The sequence below is a fragment of the Phocoena phocoena genome, chromosome 20 (genome assembly GCF_963924675.1).
Source record: "Phocoena phocoena chromosome 20, mPhoPho1.1, whole genome shotgun sequence".
Classification (NCBI taxonomy): domain Eukaryota; kingdom Metazoa; phylum Chordata; class Mammalia; order Artiodactyla; family Phocoenidae; genus Phocoena; species Phocoena phocoena.
In genome coordinates this window covers 56,321,809-56,338,466 of record NC_089238.1, presented here as the reverse complement: position 1 = coordinate 56,338,466, position 16,658 = coordinate 56,321,809, and the positions used below count along the sequence as shown (strand labels likewise).

Genomic DNA, 16,658 nt, shown 5'->3' with positions numbered 1-16,658 from the left:
TGCCCTTTAACAGAGTCCTTGAGTTTTTTCACTTTGGCTCCTACACGTTTTTATGAAAATTTTCCTAGGTTTTTAATGCATTTTGTTGTTACTGAAAATGAAATCTTTTTTCCATTACGATTTCTAAGTGATCATTATTGGGTTAAAGGGAAAATACAGATTTCTGAGTAGCTGTTTTATAACTGGCCACCTCACTCATCTCCCTGTTCATGTTAATATCAATTATTAATCAATATGGTGACACATATGCTTACATCACCCACCAATAGTGACTGCTTTTTTCCACCATGTATATGTCTGACTTCCCTTTTTTCAAATTGCGATGACTAACGCTTCGAAAACAATGTTAAGTAATTCCACTTTTATTTTCTAAGCTCCACCCGCAAGTAGGAGACCAAGCAGCTGTCCAGCCTTTTGCTCTCGGGCATCATTTTTCTAAACTCAAAAACAAAAGCGCGGAGCCTGTATACACATCGCTCTGTATTTCTCACAACTTCCCGTTCATTAAAAATTAATGACTCAGCAATATTGAAAATTTTAAAGGAAGAAAGCAAATCGTTGCTCCCCACGCCACGACCCCAGCCAGCCGCCTCCGGTTTGCTCTCCGCGCTCATCCTGTGTAGTTAGCACTTAGTTGTTATCGGAACATAGGAAATGTCAGTTCAGAGGTTGAAAGCACTTCCTGGATCCTGCACGCAGACCCTAGACCCAGACAGGCATCCGCGCACGTTCCCACCTCCCCGTCAGAAACGGCGATAAAACAGTGGAAAACAGAAAGCATCGGAGTGACAGCTCCTCTAAGGATCACTGTGAAAAGACAGGAAGGAAACAAACTGGGCGTGATGCCTGTCCCGTACTCCCCGCAACCCCAGAAGGGGACAGAGCTGGCAAGGAAGCAGACAGCCAGAACGGCCGCATCGTCAGGCTGGGCTGGCTGATCCAGCGGCTAGAAAGCCCAAGAGAGCTGTCCCTGTCACTGACTGACTGGGTAACCGTGGACAAATCAACTCCCCTTAGTAAAGAGAGCAAACTGAATTTCTAAGGACATTTCCAGCCCTAAGTTCATATATCTGTTTCTTTGGGGAAACTGGGCACCTGGGATGAGGGTTGAGCCATCAGAGCAAGACTACTGAGAAGCAATTCCAGGTTTTTTCCAGATCATGAAATCAACCGCTCCTTGTGTTGGAAAGGACCGGAGGGCTGACCTAACATAACTTCCTCCCCTTAGGAATCCCCTCTCAAACACCCTTGACATCCCAAGACTGCCTGATTCTGACCCTGTGTCCTTTCCATGGGTCTAAATGGCAGTTCTCAGACGCTGGTACAGGGACAACAACAGTCTGAGACGGTCTTCACCCTTTGGAGCCAAAATTTCTTTTATGAATAATGACACTGCACTAAGACCTGTATTTGAAAGCAGCTCCCATCCTCCTAGGTTTAAGGCAGAGGTTCTCTTGGACACTCACTGACCTGGGAGCTGTGTAAGATAAAGAAATGCAGAAATAGGGGGAAGGTGTACATTTCAGATTGTCAGACCTTGTTCTCAAAAGGCATCAGACCATTCTGACCATTTGTTTCCATGAGTTACGGTATTTAAACTGTTCCCAGATATTAATGCTTTTGACCGAAACACACCACAATCTTGCACAAAAATAGACTCTATTCTTCAGAGGGAAATGGAAATATTCTTTTTTTTAATTAATTTTTATTGGAGTATAGTTGCTTTACAATGTGTTAGTTTCTGCTGTACAGCAAAGTGAATCAGTTATACACAGACATATATCCACTCTTCTTTTTAGCTTTGGAGTAGAAATATTCTAACTGGCATCCTAGATAAATACATTATTGGATAAAGTATGAATGGGTTTTCACGAGAGGCACTGTGCTTTAATCTTACTTCTTCCAGTAAAATCAGAACAGAATAGAGCCTAGAAATAGATCCACTTAGACGTGGCCAATTGATTTTCTATAAAGGTGCCAAGGCAGTTTAACAGAGAAGGAATAATTTTTCCAACTAATGGTAGTCCCAACAGCTGAACAACTGGGCATACATATAGGAAAAAAAAAAAAAAAAGACCAGTGACTCATATCATATACAAAAATGAACTCAAAATAAGTCTAAGACATAAATGTAAGAGCTAAAACTATAAAACTTCTAGAAGAAAACACAGGAGAAAATCTAAATGACTTTGGGTTGGGCAAAGATTTCTTAAACAGGACACAAAAAAACTATAAAAGAAATATTAGAGGGGCTTCCCTAGTGGCGCAGTGGTTAAGAATCTGCCTGCCAATGCAGGGGACACGGGCTCGAGCCCTGGTCTGGGAAGATCCCACAGGCCGCAGAGCAAATGGGCCCGTGAGCCACCACTACTGAGCCTGTGCGTCTGGAGCCTGTGCTCCGCAACAAGAGAGGCCGGGGCAGTGAGAGGCCCGCGCACCGCGATGAAGAGTGGCCCCCGCTTGCCGCAACTAGAGAAAGCCCTCGCACAGAAACGAAGACCCAACACAGCCAAAAATTAATTAATTAATTAATTTTTTTTAAAAAAGGGCTTCCCTGGTGGTGCAGTGGTTGAGAGTCCGCCTGCCGATGCAGGGGACACAGGTTCATGCCCCGGTCCGGGAAGATCCCACATGCCGCGGGGCGGCTGGGCCCGTGAGCCATGGCCGCTGAGCCTGGACGTCCGGAGCCTGCGCTCCGCAACGGGCGAGGCCACAACAGTGAGAGGCCCGCGTACCACACACAAAAAAAACAAAGAAATATTTGATAAACTGGACTTCATCAAAAACTTTAAAAGTTTTGCTCTTAGGTGACACTGTTAAGAAAATGAAAAGGCAAACCACAAAAAATAGTTGCAAAACGTGTATCTGACAAAGGACCTGTCTCTAGAATATAAAGAACTCTTGCAACTCAATAATAAGAAAACAAACAACCCAGTTTTTTTAAATAGTCAAATGATCTGAGCAGACATTTCATCAAAGAAGATAAACAGATGGCCAATAAGCACATGAAAACATCACTGGTCATCACAGAAATATAAATTAAAGCCACGAAGGGATACCCCTATGTGGTCATTAGGAGAGTTAAAATTAAAACACTAACACCGCCAAGTGCTGCCCAGGATGTGGGGCAACGGGCACTATGGCACTGCTGGCAGGACTGCAGAGTGGTGCAGCTGCTCTGGAAAACAGTTTGGTGGTCCCTTAAAAGGCAAACCATAAACCTATCACATGACCCAGCAATTCCACTCATAGGTATTTGCCACAAAAACAGAAAACACATGTTCACATTAATAGATCTATAAATGAATGTTTACAGCAGCTTTATTCAAGGCTTCAAAAACTGGAGACAACCCAACTGTCCATTAACTGGTGAACTGGGGACTCCCCTGGTGGTCCAGCGGTTAAGAATCCACCTTCCAATCCAGGGGACATGGGTTCGATCCCTGATCGGGGAACTAAGATCCCACATGCCGCGGGGCAACTAAGCCCACGCACCTCAACTAGAGAGCCTGTGTGCCGCAAACTACAGAGCCCGCGTGCTCTGGAGCCCGTGTGCCACAACTAGAGAGAAACCCACGCGCCACAACGTGCCACAACTGAGACCCGACACAGCCATAAATAAATAAATAAAATGTTAAAAACTTCATTCCTAAAAAGACTGGTGAATTGAGGAACAAACTGGGGTGTCACCAGGCCATGGGATAGTATTCCGCTAAAAGAACAAACTGCTGATACACACGACGGTGTGGGTGAATCGTAAAAGCGTGACATCAAGTTTAAAAAGCCAAACATAAAGACTACTTACTGTAACATTCCATGTACATGCAATTATTTAAAAAGGCCAAACCACAGTGAGAGAAAGCAGATGAGTGGCTGCCAGGGACCAGGGGAAGAGGGAGATTAGCTACAAGGAGATAAGAGAACTTCGGGGGGTGATGGGAACGTTTTATCTTGTAATTGCGGTGCTTACACGGCTGTACACGTTTGTTGAAACTCACTAAATTGTCCACTTATAACTGGTGAAGTGTACTGTCCATAAATTACCTGCTGGCAACGCTGAACCCCCAAAGCCATCCAGAGTCCGTGACCAAGAGCAAGCCCATTACTGCGGTCACCAGGAGACTAGGGTGGGGAAGTAAGACTGCAGTTTTGTTTTGCCAGAAGACTCCTCTAAATCTAGGTGAGTGAAAACAAAACACTGCAGAATTTTCAGGCTTTTCCTATGCCGCCCCCACGCCAGGCCCCTAGCCCAACCATGTGGCTCTCCGGGCACGTGGCCCAAGACTCTCAGTTTCTCTTTTTTTAGACAACTTTGACCTCAAGCTCAGAGGAGTTTTGGTTCTCAGCTGCCATGTCAGCATGGACTTTCCACACTGCGTTCCCCCGTGGACATCCCGGACCTGGAGCCTCAGTGATCTGAGGACGCTCGCGCCCACCCTCATCCCTCATTTTCTGTGACACTTGGCTAACACTTACATCAAGGGCAGTCTTGAAGAGAGAAGGGTTCTCCATGGACCCATCACGAGATGACAGATGGTCCTCGGATCCACCTGAAAAGGCATGAGTCGGACAGGGCAGAGAGGCCCAGCCAGCCCCTCTGTGCTCCACCTCCAAGGCCGCCTGTGCGGGGCTGAGCCTTCAAAGGACCGGTACAGGCCACCAAGGAGCCATCCTCGGTGGCGAGAGTCAGGTTAGTGGGAAAGGCACCCAGCAAGACTGGTCTGGGGTGAGTCATCACCAATAGCACCACCTGCCACGCCCAGGTGCATAGGACCTCCTAAAACCAGCCCGAGCTGCTGTGTCCCCACTAGAGGAAAGGTTCAACAGTGACTATCCAAGGAGAGGCAACATGGGATGTAAATCATGTGTATCAAGGGGCCAATAACTGGCGATACCCTCTCCTATGTAGATAAGGGGAAATCAAAAAGGACGCTTCATAGGGAAAAGATCAACACTCCGGAGCCCAACATCAACTTTTCCACGTCCACAATTCAACCCAAAGGCCACATCACACACACTGTTGCAGCTCAAGGAAAAAAAAAAAAAAATGGAGCTTTCTCCACTGGAGAAGTTCCCAGCCGAATGAGTCTTTCCTGAGGGGTTCGGGTGGAAATCCTCGGGTTCCCTGTCCTCCAGCCTCAGCCACTCCTTTGAGTGGCTTCTGCTGGCTTTAGGGCTGGATCATAGCTCACGGTGGGGCCGGCCTGGGCATTGTAGGTGTTGAGAGCATCCCTGGCCGCCACCCACTAGATGCCAATTGCACCCCCTCCTCTGGTTGTGACAACCAGAAACGTTTCCAGGCACTGCCCAATGTCCCTTGGGGGTACAACCGCCCCCGGATGAGAACCACTGAGTTATGCTTCTTCCTTTTCATTTTTTTCGGGAGCGGGGCGGGGAGGCCACACCACACAGCTTGCAGGATCTTAGTTCCCTGACCAGGGATCGAACCCGGGCCCCGACAGTGGAAGCGTGGAGTCCTAACCACTGGACCACCAGGGAATTCCCTGCTTCAGTCTCTTTTAAATCTCTTCGCCTCCACTCCCTCCTTCCTCTGCTCCCCAGCCTTCAAATCTGCCCCAAAACCAAAGTCACCCCATTAGTACTGTCAAAGGGTCAGTGACCCAGCACAGGGTCCCTTGGAGAGCACAGTGGCTTCTAAAATGACCGAGTGCTACTGTCCCTGGGCGAGTGCCAGCCCTGCAGGGAGCAGGCTAGACCTGCCTGGTAGGCATCACCAAGTTCCCTCACCCCAGTTGGTGGCCTTCTGGCTCGATGACGCCCACCCTTTGCCTGTCAGTACCCAAGGCCCTGCGGGCAGTCTGAGGGGCAAAAGCCCACAGCACCAGAAATTCCTAGGAAGGGCTTTTCCCAACACTTCTTGAAGTGTGAGAGTAACAGGATTCAAAAGAAACTGATGTGAAAGGAAACTGAATGATGGGGCGCCACTTCCCATCAGCGGGACCTACCACACCAGAAGACCGGGGGAGTCCCCGGGGCTGCCTGAGTCACAGATGTGGTCCATAAAAGGCCCTGAGAACACACCTGTCAGGAGCAACCCACAGCACAGACAGGAACTTGGCCTTCAACTCTCCTGGCCCCTGGTTTTTTCTCCTATTGCCTGGCTCAGGGGTAAATTCAAACCAGGCTGGGTCATAATCCCCAGGTCTGAATGAGAAATAACTTCTGAGCTAGTTAAATATCATATATAACTGTGTTCTGGTGTCAGCTGATCTATCACAACCAGAATGTAAGTTTCTTGAGGATTTACACTACCACGCCCCCCACCTGTTGGGCGTGGTGGCAGCTCAAGTTTCCAGGTAAAGATCTGTGTGCTGAGCTCTCTGTTCAGACCACAGTCCCTAGTGGGGGCGTCAGGCCTGGGTCAGTGACCTCAGGGCCCTGTGCTCTCCGCCTACCACGTGTTCATGAGATCAAAGTTAAGGACAGCCTCGGAGGAAAGTACACTGGGGTTTCCCTGATGGACACATCCTGGCTGCTCTGGAGGTCCGTGAGCGCCACTCCCACCTCCAGACCCGCCCTCTGTCCGCAGTGGGAGGTCCCACCTGCTCGGCCCAAAAGGAAGGGGAACCAGAACCCGCAGAGTGTCACCCTCTCGGCGGGTACCAAGCCTGGCCAAACGCCACCCTTTCTCCTGCCTGTGCCCCGCGGTGGAACGTGGCCGGGGGAGAGCACGCAACGGCTGGCCCGCCTCTCTTTTGTCACGTTCCTGGTCCTCTGCGCGCCTTCCTGCTGCCCGGTAACTGGACCCATCTCTCTATCCTGCTCCTCTCTCCTGGAAACCATCGCATACTTTCTCTCTCCTCAAGCCTCCAGCACTCCCTTGATCTTGTTCCTATTTCACGGAGAAAATAGAAGCAACCAGAAAAGGAGATGGGAGCCGAGGTCCGCCTTTATTTGGCGTCTTCACAGAGGGTTTACTTCCCCAGCGCCAGCTCCCCAGGCCTGGCACTGCCCACAGCACTGGGCCACTTGGGGAGGCCACGATGCTTACCTAAGTGTATGCCCCGACACTGGCTGCAAAGCCCCTGGGGTTAGAATACTGTGTTGGATTTCTTCCTCTCTTATTGGACAAACACACGGCCTGCAAGTGGATAGGAATGGATCAAAGGAGAAAATTTTCAATTTGAGGATAATTCAAGCAACATCCCTTTCTCGGTCCCAGGAATAGAGCTGTGGACAAGACAGAGTTCCTAAAACAGTGGGGGAGACAGCCCTGAAAACACACATACAGGATCACAACTTGTGCAGATCCTGTGACAGAAAGAAGGGCGGGGCGGGGGGGTGGGGAGTACAGAAAAGAGAAGTGATTATAAGTCTTGAAATGGGGAGAGTATCCTGCCTCATCCAGGTGGGTCCAGTGTCATCACAAGGGTCCTTACAAGAGGACTGCAAGAGGGTCAGAGTCAGGGAAAGAGACGTGATGACAGAAACAGAGTCAGAGAGAGAGAGAAAGAGACATTTGAAGCTGTTATGCTGCTGACTTTGAAGAAAGAGGAAGGGGCCACGAGCCTAGGGATGCGGCTGCCTCTGGAAGGTGGAAAGGCCAGGAAAGGATTCTCCCCTGGCGCGTCCAGAAGGAGCACAGCCCTGCCCATACCTGCTGTCAGCCCAGTGAGACCCGTGTCAGACTTCCGACTCCAGAGCTGCAGGAAAACAAAGTGGTGTGGTAGAACAGACATACCACATTATATTGGCTTCCCATATACAACAGAATGATTCGATATTTGTACACACTGTGAAATGATCACCGCAAAAGTCTAGTTAACATCTGTCACCACACATGGCTATAGAATTTTTTTTCTTGTGACGAGAACTTTTAAGATCTGCTCTCTTAGCAACTTTCAAATACGCAAGACATTTTGTTAACTAGAGTCACCGTGCTGTACGTTATACCTCCAGGACTTAAATTTGTGTTGTTTTCAGCCATTAAGTTGGTGGTAATTTGTTACAGCAGCAAGAGGAAACTCATACGGGACCTTAAATGTCAAATCCATTCCTTGAATGATGAAAAAACTGAAAAAGGAAAATCGGGTAGTATTACGAGGCAGCAAGGCAACATATACTAGATGCCAAATCAAATGTACACCTACTAAGCGCACTGACGGCTAAGAGGTCTTCTAATTCCTGACAAGAGTTCAGCAAGAAACGTCTCAGGCTGCTGAGAACAGCTTCTGGAACAAAGGCTCTCCTGCCCGCAAAGCCAGACACTTTGTGTCCATTATGTCCAACAGACCCACAAGCCCTGACTGGGGAACAGTCAGGTGCTCGGGTATGATTGCTCTGGTTTTAGCAGGAGTCACGGTCCATGCCTCCTGGAATATTTCGTCACAGATTCTCCAGGGCACTCACCATGAGGAGAGCTATGCAAAGTCAACACTAGGAAACAACTCAACCTAACCATGGAAGATTCTGAGTTCCTACGACCTTTGAGCCAGCGCTGCACAGGTCCTAGTCTGTTACGGAGCACGCTGACTGAGCTCATGTTCTGTCTCCACCACACCAGCCGTGTGCTCCTGCCCCGAAGTCCCTTTGATTGCCCTGAGCCCGTGTCCTCCTTTGCAAACTGCAGAAGCATCATCCACCTCAAAGAGCTGCTGTGAAGGTGAAATGAGATGCGTGAAGCAGCCAGGACCTGGCAGGCGCTGAAGACGGCAGTTATCACCTGCATCTGTACTTCAACACAGACGTGCGTGAAGACGTCCACCTCCAACAGGAAGGAGAAAGAAGAATGGTGGGAAGCAAAGGACAGAAAGTCGGACAATTTCAGTCATGCCTATAATGTGAATGATTAGTACTTTATTTTCCTTTCTTTTCTTTTTTGGCTGCATTGGGTCTTTGTTGCTGCGCACAGACTTTCTCTAGTTGTGGCAAGCGGGGGTTACTCTTCGTTACAGTGAGCGGGCTTCTCATTGCGGTGGCTTCTCTTGTTGCAGAGCACGGGCTCTAGGCGCGCGGGCTTCAGTAGTTGCAGCACGTGGGCTCAGGAGTTGCAGAACTCAGGCACTAGGATGCACAGGCTTCAGTAGTTGTGGTGCACGGGCTCAGTAGTTGTGGCCTGCGGGCTCTAGAGCGCAGGCTCGTAGTTGTGGTGTATGGGCTTAGTTGCTCCACGGCATCTGGGATCTTCCCACACCAGGGATCGAACCCGTGTCCCCTGCATTGGCAGGTGGATTCTTTTTTTTTTTTTTGCGGTATGCGGGCCTCTCACTGTTGTGGCCTCTCCCATTGTGGAGCACAGGCTCCGGACGTGCAGGCTCAGCGGCCATGGCTCACGGGGCCCAGCCACTCTGCGGTAGGTGGGATCCTCCTGGACCGGGGCACGAACCCATGTCCCCTGCATCGGCAGGCGGGCTCTCAACCACTGCACCACCAGGGAAGCCCGGCAGGTGGATTCTTAACCACTGCGCCACCAGGTTAAGTCCCTCTTTCTTTCTTTTTTTTTTGGCCATGCCGCATGGTTTGTGGGATCTTAGATCCCCAACCAGGGATTGAACCTGGGCCCTCGGCAGTGAGAACATGGCATCCCGACCACTGGACAGCCAGGGAATTCCCAATCACTAGTACTTTTAAGGGCAGCTGGGCTGGATACAAACTCCACGTAGTTCAGAGGCCAGACCCATGGGGAAACTGGAGGGAAACCCTCCCTTGATTTCTACGGACGAGCACACACACTGAGGTGAGTCGCTAACGCAAGAGGCCAATGTTGGCTGTGCATTCCTCAGGCCATAAACCAGTGACCCCGGGCTCACCGTCTTACGTGAAGGGGTACTTTTAAGAGCAGCAGTCTTCCCAGAAGGCCCCTGGGTGATTCTGAGGGTTTTGAGAACCACTGCTCTAGGAAAAGTATTTTATTGCTTCTGTGAGAAAGGTGCTCCCCAAAATATTGAGCCAGGATCTTTCGACGGGTAGCTCCATAGAAACCTATCTAAACGTGTAGGATTAACATTGATGAAGTGTAGGGGGTCGATGGAAAAGAAACTGGCGTTTGACAGAATTGTCCAAGACAGTTATGTGAACTCAAACAAACATATAGAAAAAGCGCAGCAGTACAGGCCACTGGGACCCCCCAGTGGTTGGGTCACTCTATTTTTTCCTAGTCCTTCTCCAAACTCTTAACTTCCCCATTGCAGAGTCTCACTGAGTTGACCTCTCACTTCAGGCTCATTTCCAGAAGTGTTTAGACGCTCTGCTCTGAAAGTCTCCTTCTCTAAAGGCAATATTTAATGATCCCTCTGATTCTTACCTTCCCTGACCAGACAAGGGCATCCACAGAAGCCCTAAGTGCCTCCTGAGAGCATCTGACTCCCGAACTGCAGCTGCCACTGAGGGCGTGAAGCCTCCATCTCCCCACCTAAAGGCATGCCTCTTGTGAAATCCAGGGTGTAGAGGGATGTTCAGAAAATAGCTTCTTGAACGAGGCTTCCTTCCTGTGGCCAATTTCATGTAGACATGTCACAATTGCAGGGGGAAAAAAATGAGAGGTTAAAAAAATACACTGGATTTGCTGAAAAAGTTATTTCTTGTAAAAGCATCTCCCTTCCACTTAGGGAGGACATGAACAGGCAGATTCCCCTTGGTTTCCTTTATCTGTGAAGGTAAAGAAAACCTCACTTCAGCAAGGGCTCTGGGCCTAAGCCAGCAGCCATCTGCCCAGCCATGGGGTGAAAATAACTTGGAGGGTCGATCAGACCAAACCCCAGCACACTCATGGCCTGTCCAGTGGGCTCTGTTTGAACACTTCTCATGGCCTCAAAAAAATGTGACGGTTCAGCCTGCAGAACCTGGCGGAGATGTGAGTAGATCTTCCACTTGCATTACTCCATTCCTGCCTACAGCCCTTAAAAGGTCTTTCAGTTCAGGTCACAAGTGGTAAACCTCTCTCCGTCTTCATCCGAAATGTCTTTGTGTCGCAGTTCCTCTTGAGTGATGGTTTAGCCTGGTTTAGATTCTAGCTTGACAGTTACTTTCGCTCATCTCTTTGAAGATATTATTCTATTGTGTTCCATTTTAATAAGCATGCTGGGATAACTGGGCATGCATATGGGAAAAAAAATGAAACTGGAGCCCTACCTCACACCATATACAAAAAACTCAATTCTGTGTGAATTATAGGCCTACATGTGAAGGCAATAATACAAAGTCTTTAGAATTAATGTAGAAATCTCTCTTCATGAACTTGGAATAGGGAAACTTTCCTTAAGACAAAAACAAGTCATTAACCATAAAGGGAAAGATTAATAAATTCAACTCTACTATAATTTATCCCCAAAAAATGCCATTAAAAATACACAGATGAGGGCTTCCCTGGTGGCGCAGTGGTTGAGAGTCTGCCTGCTGATGCAGGGGACACGGGTTCGTGCCCCAGTCCGGGAGGATGCCACATGCCACGGAGCGGCTGGGCCCGTGAGCCATGGCCACTGAGCCTGCGCATCCGGAGCCTGTGCTCCGCAACGGGAGAGGCTGCAATAGTGAGAGGCCCGCGTACCGCAAAAAAAAAAAAAAATCCACAGATGAGAGAAGATATTTATAATACATGTACCAAACAACTGGTTCAGGATATATAAAAATCTCCTACGAAGCAATAAGGAAATGACAAGACACCGTAACTGGAAAACTGGAGGACACTTTTTACAAGAAATCCAGAGGCCAATAAACACATAAAAGCAGGCTCAACCTCACTGGTAATCAGATAAATGCAAATTAAAACCATAATGAGGTACAACTACGTATACCCTATGACCTATAATTCCACATCTAGTATATGCCCGATAGAAATGCAAATACCAGAATACATGTGAAAAAATATATATACACATATATATGTGTCTGTGTGTATGTATGTGTATGTGTATATATACATATGTATATATAGTAATTTCCAAAGCATAAGGGAAAACATGCCCATCAGCATTAGAATGGATAAACTGTGGTATATTCATGCAAAGGAATAATATACAGCAATGAAGACCAATCGCCTAGGGCTACATACAACACGGATGAATCTTTAATAGAGTGTTGAGTGGAAGGAGCCAGTCCCACCCCTCCCTCCAAAAAAATGCATAAGATATGGTTCCACTGGTATCAATTTGGAAATAAATGAAAATGGAACATTTAGGGATACATACACAGGCCAGGGGAGCAGAAGGCAAAGTAGGGATCAGATGACCACCGGGGCAGTGGCTGCTCCAGGGACGGAGGGCCTGATGGGAGGGGATACTTCCCAGGGACGCGTCAGCGACACATTTATATTTTATGCACTTTTCTGTGAAACATTAACACAATAATAAGGGAAAGTTAAGGGTAGCTGCTAAAATAATAGGAACACAATATATATCTTCCAAACTAGCAGATTAGAGAACCTGCAGAGGGACTTCCCTGGTGGCGCAGTGGTTAAAAATCTGCCTGCCAACGCAGGGGACACGGGTTCGAGCCCTGGTCCGGGAAGATCCCACATGCCGCGGAGCAACTAAGCCCGTACGCCACAACTACGGAGGCTGCACTCTAGAGCCCGCGAGCCACAACTACTGAAGACCGCACTCCGCAACAAGAGAAGCCACAATGAGAAGCCCGCGCACCGCAACGAAGAGTAGCCCCCGCTCGCCGCAACTAGAGAAAGCCCGCGTGCAGCAACAAAGACCCAACGCAGCCATAAATAAATAAATAAAATAAAGGTTAGCATGGATTCTTTAAAAAGAAAAAAAAAGAAAACCTGGGGAGAGGAGTGCAGAGAGGGATATAAAAAGATTAACAAAACTTAAAGCAAAATGTTGGGGACAAGAATAACACCGGAAGGAGCGTAAACAGAAAGTGCAACGTAAATGCCAGTGGGAAGAGGTCAGCTGAGTGAACTAGGGGCGTCCACTCACTGGGCGGCCGCCCCCTCGATGCCCACCGCACACAACTGGGAGGAAAGGGAGGTTCCCACGCCGAGGCAGCATCACATTCTGTCTTTGTTTAAAATAAATACACGTTAATATGGCTACACACACGCATCGACAGGTTCTGAGGGACCATTCAGCAAAATGTTAAACAGTGGTTATCTCCGGGTGGTAGAACTGTGGACCGTTTTTTCATTTGTATCTCTAATATTTCTACAATTAAGTTGTGTCACTTAGACTTTTTTAAGACTTTATATTTTAGAGCAGTTGTAGGTTCACAGCAAAATTGAGAGGAAGGTAGAGAGAGTTCCCGTATACCCCCGTCCCTGTCCCCACACACACACAGCCTCCCCGCACCGTCAACATCCCCACCAGAGTGGTCCATTCATCACACTTGATGAATCTACATTGACACACCATCATCACCCGACGTCAACAGTCTACGCTGGGGCTCATTCTTGGTGTTGCACGTTCTATGCATCTGGACAAATCTATAAGGATATGTATCCACCATTATAGCATCACACAGAGTATTTTCACTGCCCTAAAAATCCTCTGTGCTCCACCCATTCATCTCTCCCTGCCCCTAATCACTGGCATCCACTGATATTTTTATTCTCTCCACAGTTCTGCCTTTTCCAGAACGTCACAGAGCCGGAATCATACAGTCTACAGCCTTTTCGGATTGGCTTCTTTCACACAGTAATATGCCTTTAAGGCTCCTCCATGTCTTTTCACGGCTTCACGGCACATTTCTTTTTAGGGCTGAATAGTATTCCGTTGTCTGGGCATACCACAGCTTATTCACTCACCTATTTAAGATATCTCGATGCTTCCAAATTTTGGCAAGATTCCCTTCTTAAGTAATGGGAGTTAAGTGGGTAATAAGATGAAGCCATGGTATGGAGATCCTCAGAGCCATGGTATGGAGATCCTCAGAGCTGGGCCAAGTTGAGACATCACACAGTGGGGAGCTACTGAAGATTCTTGAGCAGAGCCGCAATGGGACAAGAGCCGGGTTTGGGGAGGACCCATTCACTGCAGAATTGGGGTGCGGTGGGATCGGAGGCAAGAGCTCAGCCAGAAGGCGCTGAAACAGCCCCGAAGGAAGATGGGGAGGGGAGTTTGAGGATGATGCAAAAAGGCCAGCGAGGGGAGGGGGAGTGAGGCCTTGAAATCTTTTAGGACATTTTGTAGGAAAGAAATAATAGAGCGCAGTGAGTTTCAGGTGGCTGGGTGGGTCCCAGGAGGAGGGAGAGGTCAGGAAGATGATGCCCAGCCTGGGAAACCAGGAGGGGAGGCTTTAAGTCAGTTGGGGTTAACCTCAAGTGCTCCCAGCGTGTGTTAAGACGATGCCCAGGGAAAGCCAGGCGCAGTTAGAGCATCTCTGGGGACTCAGAGAGGCCACTGGGTAAGAGCGCTGTCCAGAATGCATTGCACCCTCAGCTCTGACGCCTCCCTTTGGCCTCACCGCACAGTCCCACAAGGTGGGACTTGCGATTCTCCCGATTCTGCAGATGGGGGCAGTGACTCTCAGAGGTCTCAGGTGACTTGTCCTGGACCAGAAACAGTGCAGGATGTGACTACAATTTGAACTCGCATCTCCTGTGGGCAAATCCCACTTTGCTCTCCAATAAGCTGCTCCCACAGAGATGGTTCCATCTGTGGGGCTGAGGAGCAGAGAGAGGCGGGCAAAGGATCCCATATGACAGGAGAGGGATGTGGGTGGCAGGCACAGATTGCACCTTCTGGGGATCTGGCCACCAGGCATGGTGGTGAGTGGACAAAGGACGGAGCAGGTGGTCTCGGAGAAGCGTGTGAGAACATGAACAGGCATCGGGTTCCCTGGTCCTGTGAGGAGGTGCTTCACACACACTGCTCTTTCCTTCCTCACCAGAGCCCGGCACTCAGGGTTGCTATCCTTCCTCCCTCTTATAATGGAAGAGTCAGAGGTCCCAAGTGGCACACAAGTCCCAAGATGTAGTAAGGCAAGAGGTCGAGGGCACAGGCTTCAGGGTCAGGCGGACTAGCTTGGAGCCTGGCTCTGTAACTTCGCAGCCTCAGGTTCCCCATCTGTAAGATGGGGACAGCACTGACAACCTCCCAGGCACCCGTTACGCGCTAAAGCGTGCTCGCTGTTATTGTGACTACTGCTCTCATTACATCACCACAACCAGCACCTGCACAGAAATGACGGCTCATATTGATCAAGCATTTTCCAGATGTCACATACTGTGTTACAAAGTTTTCATAACTCTGAGACCAGTTTTTTTTTTTTTTTTTTTTGCGGTACACGGGCCTCTCACTGTTGTGGCCTCTCCCGTTGCGGAGCATAGGCTCCGGATGCGCAGGCTCAGCGGCCATGGCTCACGGGCCCAGCCGCTCCGCGGCATGTGGGATCTTCCCGGACCGGGGCACGAACCCGCGTCCCCTGCACCGGCAGGCGGACTCTCAACCACTGTGCCACCAGGGAAGCCCTGAGACCAGTTTTTTTTTGAACTCCAGTTCAAGCGCCCTTTCCACGATATTATACCATTTCACTGGAAGAAACAGTCTGTGGAGAGGAAGAAACTGAAGATGCTCAAAAATAAGGTTCTGGTCCCTTGGCCACCGCAGCTCTTGTCCCCGCCGGCACTCTCCGCCGCGTCGCCCGGCAGCCGCAATATGTAGCAGCGTGGCGGGAAGTGGCAGCTTCACCGCCGCCACGATGCCGGAGAGGAAGCCTGGCTCCACCGAGGGGGCGGCGAACGAGGAGCCCAAGAGGATATCGGCGAGGTTGTTAGCTAAACCGGCTCCTGCAAAAGTGGCAACGCAGCCCCAAAAGCCGGCAGGAAAGAATGAATCTTCAGACAAAAAAGTGCAAACACAAGGGAAAAGGCGAGCAAAGGAAAAACAGGCTGAAGCCGCTAACCAAGAGACTAAAGAAGATGTACCTGCAGAAAATGGAGAAACTAAAAACGAGGACAGCCCAGCCTTTGATGAAGCAGGAGAAAAAGAAGCCAAGTCACATTAATATCACACACCTGGTCCTATCAGTGGTCCCTGTCTCTCTCCTTGCACAATCCACAGGAATATTTTTATCAACTGTTTTGTAAATGCCAGTCTTTTAGGAGCTCTAGAAACATTTTTAAAAAGGGGGGAATCCCCCCATCCCATTTTTTAAGTGTAAAAAAAAATTTTTTTTAAGAGGTGAAATCATTTGCTGGTTGTTCATTTTTTGGTACAACCAGAACATAGCAGGGTATTGAACGTGGGAGGCTCTGATTGTCTTCGGTGTCAGCTTAACATTCCACAGATGGGGGCAGCTTTTCTATCCTATAATACAAGGCGGACTGTATGGCAGTCTGGAGTCAGTTGTGCATTTAACGTCTTGAACACTTTTTTTTTTAAATTTTTGTTGGAGTGTAGTTGCGTTACAATGTTGTGTTAGTCTATACTGTACAGCAAGGTGAATCAGTTATACATATTCATACATCCCCTCTTTTTTGGATGTCCTTCTAATTTCGGTCACCACAGAGCACTGAGTAGAGCTCCCTGTGCTACACAGTAGGTTCTCATTAGTTCTCTATTTTATACATAGTATCAATAGTGTGTATATGTCCATCCCAGTCTCCCAGTCCATCCCACCCACCCCGACCCCCAACATTTTAAATTACTTCTCTTCCCATGTTGTTTTTGGTAGAATTTTTCCTGAAGCAAACCACTCACTCCTTGATCTTGGCTCTCCTGGTCAGCATTCTGTGTGCTCTGTAAGTAACA

At 48.8% G+C, this 16,658-nt stretch overlaps 1 pseudogene; it reads left to right on the top strand.

The window, feature by feature from the left end:
• The first annotated feature begins 15,606 nt into the window (after nt 1-15,606).
• Nucleotides 15,607-15,912, top strand: LOC136140344 (non-histone chromosomal protein HMG-14 pseudogene; annotated as a pseudogene).
• The last annotated feature ends 746 nt before the right edge of the window (nt 15,913-16,658 follow it).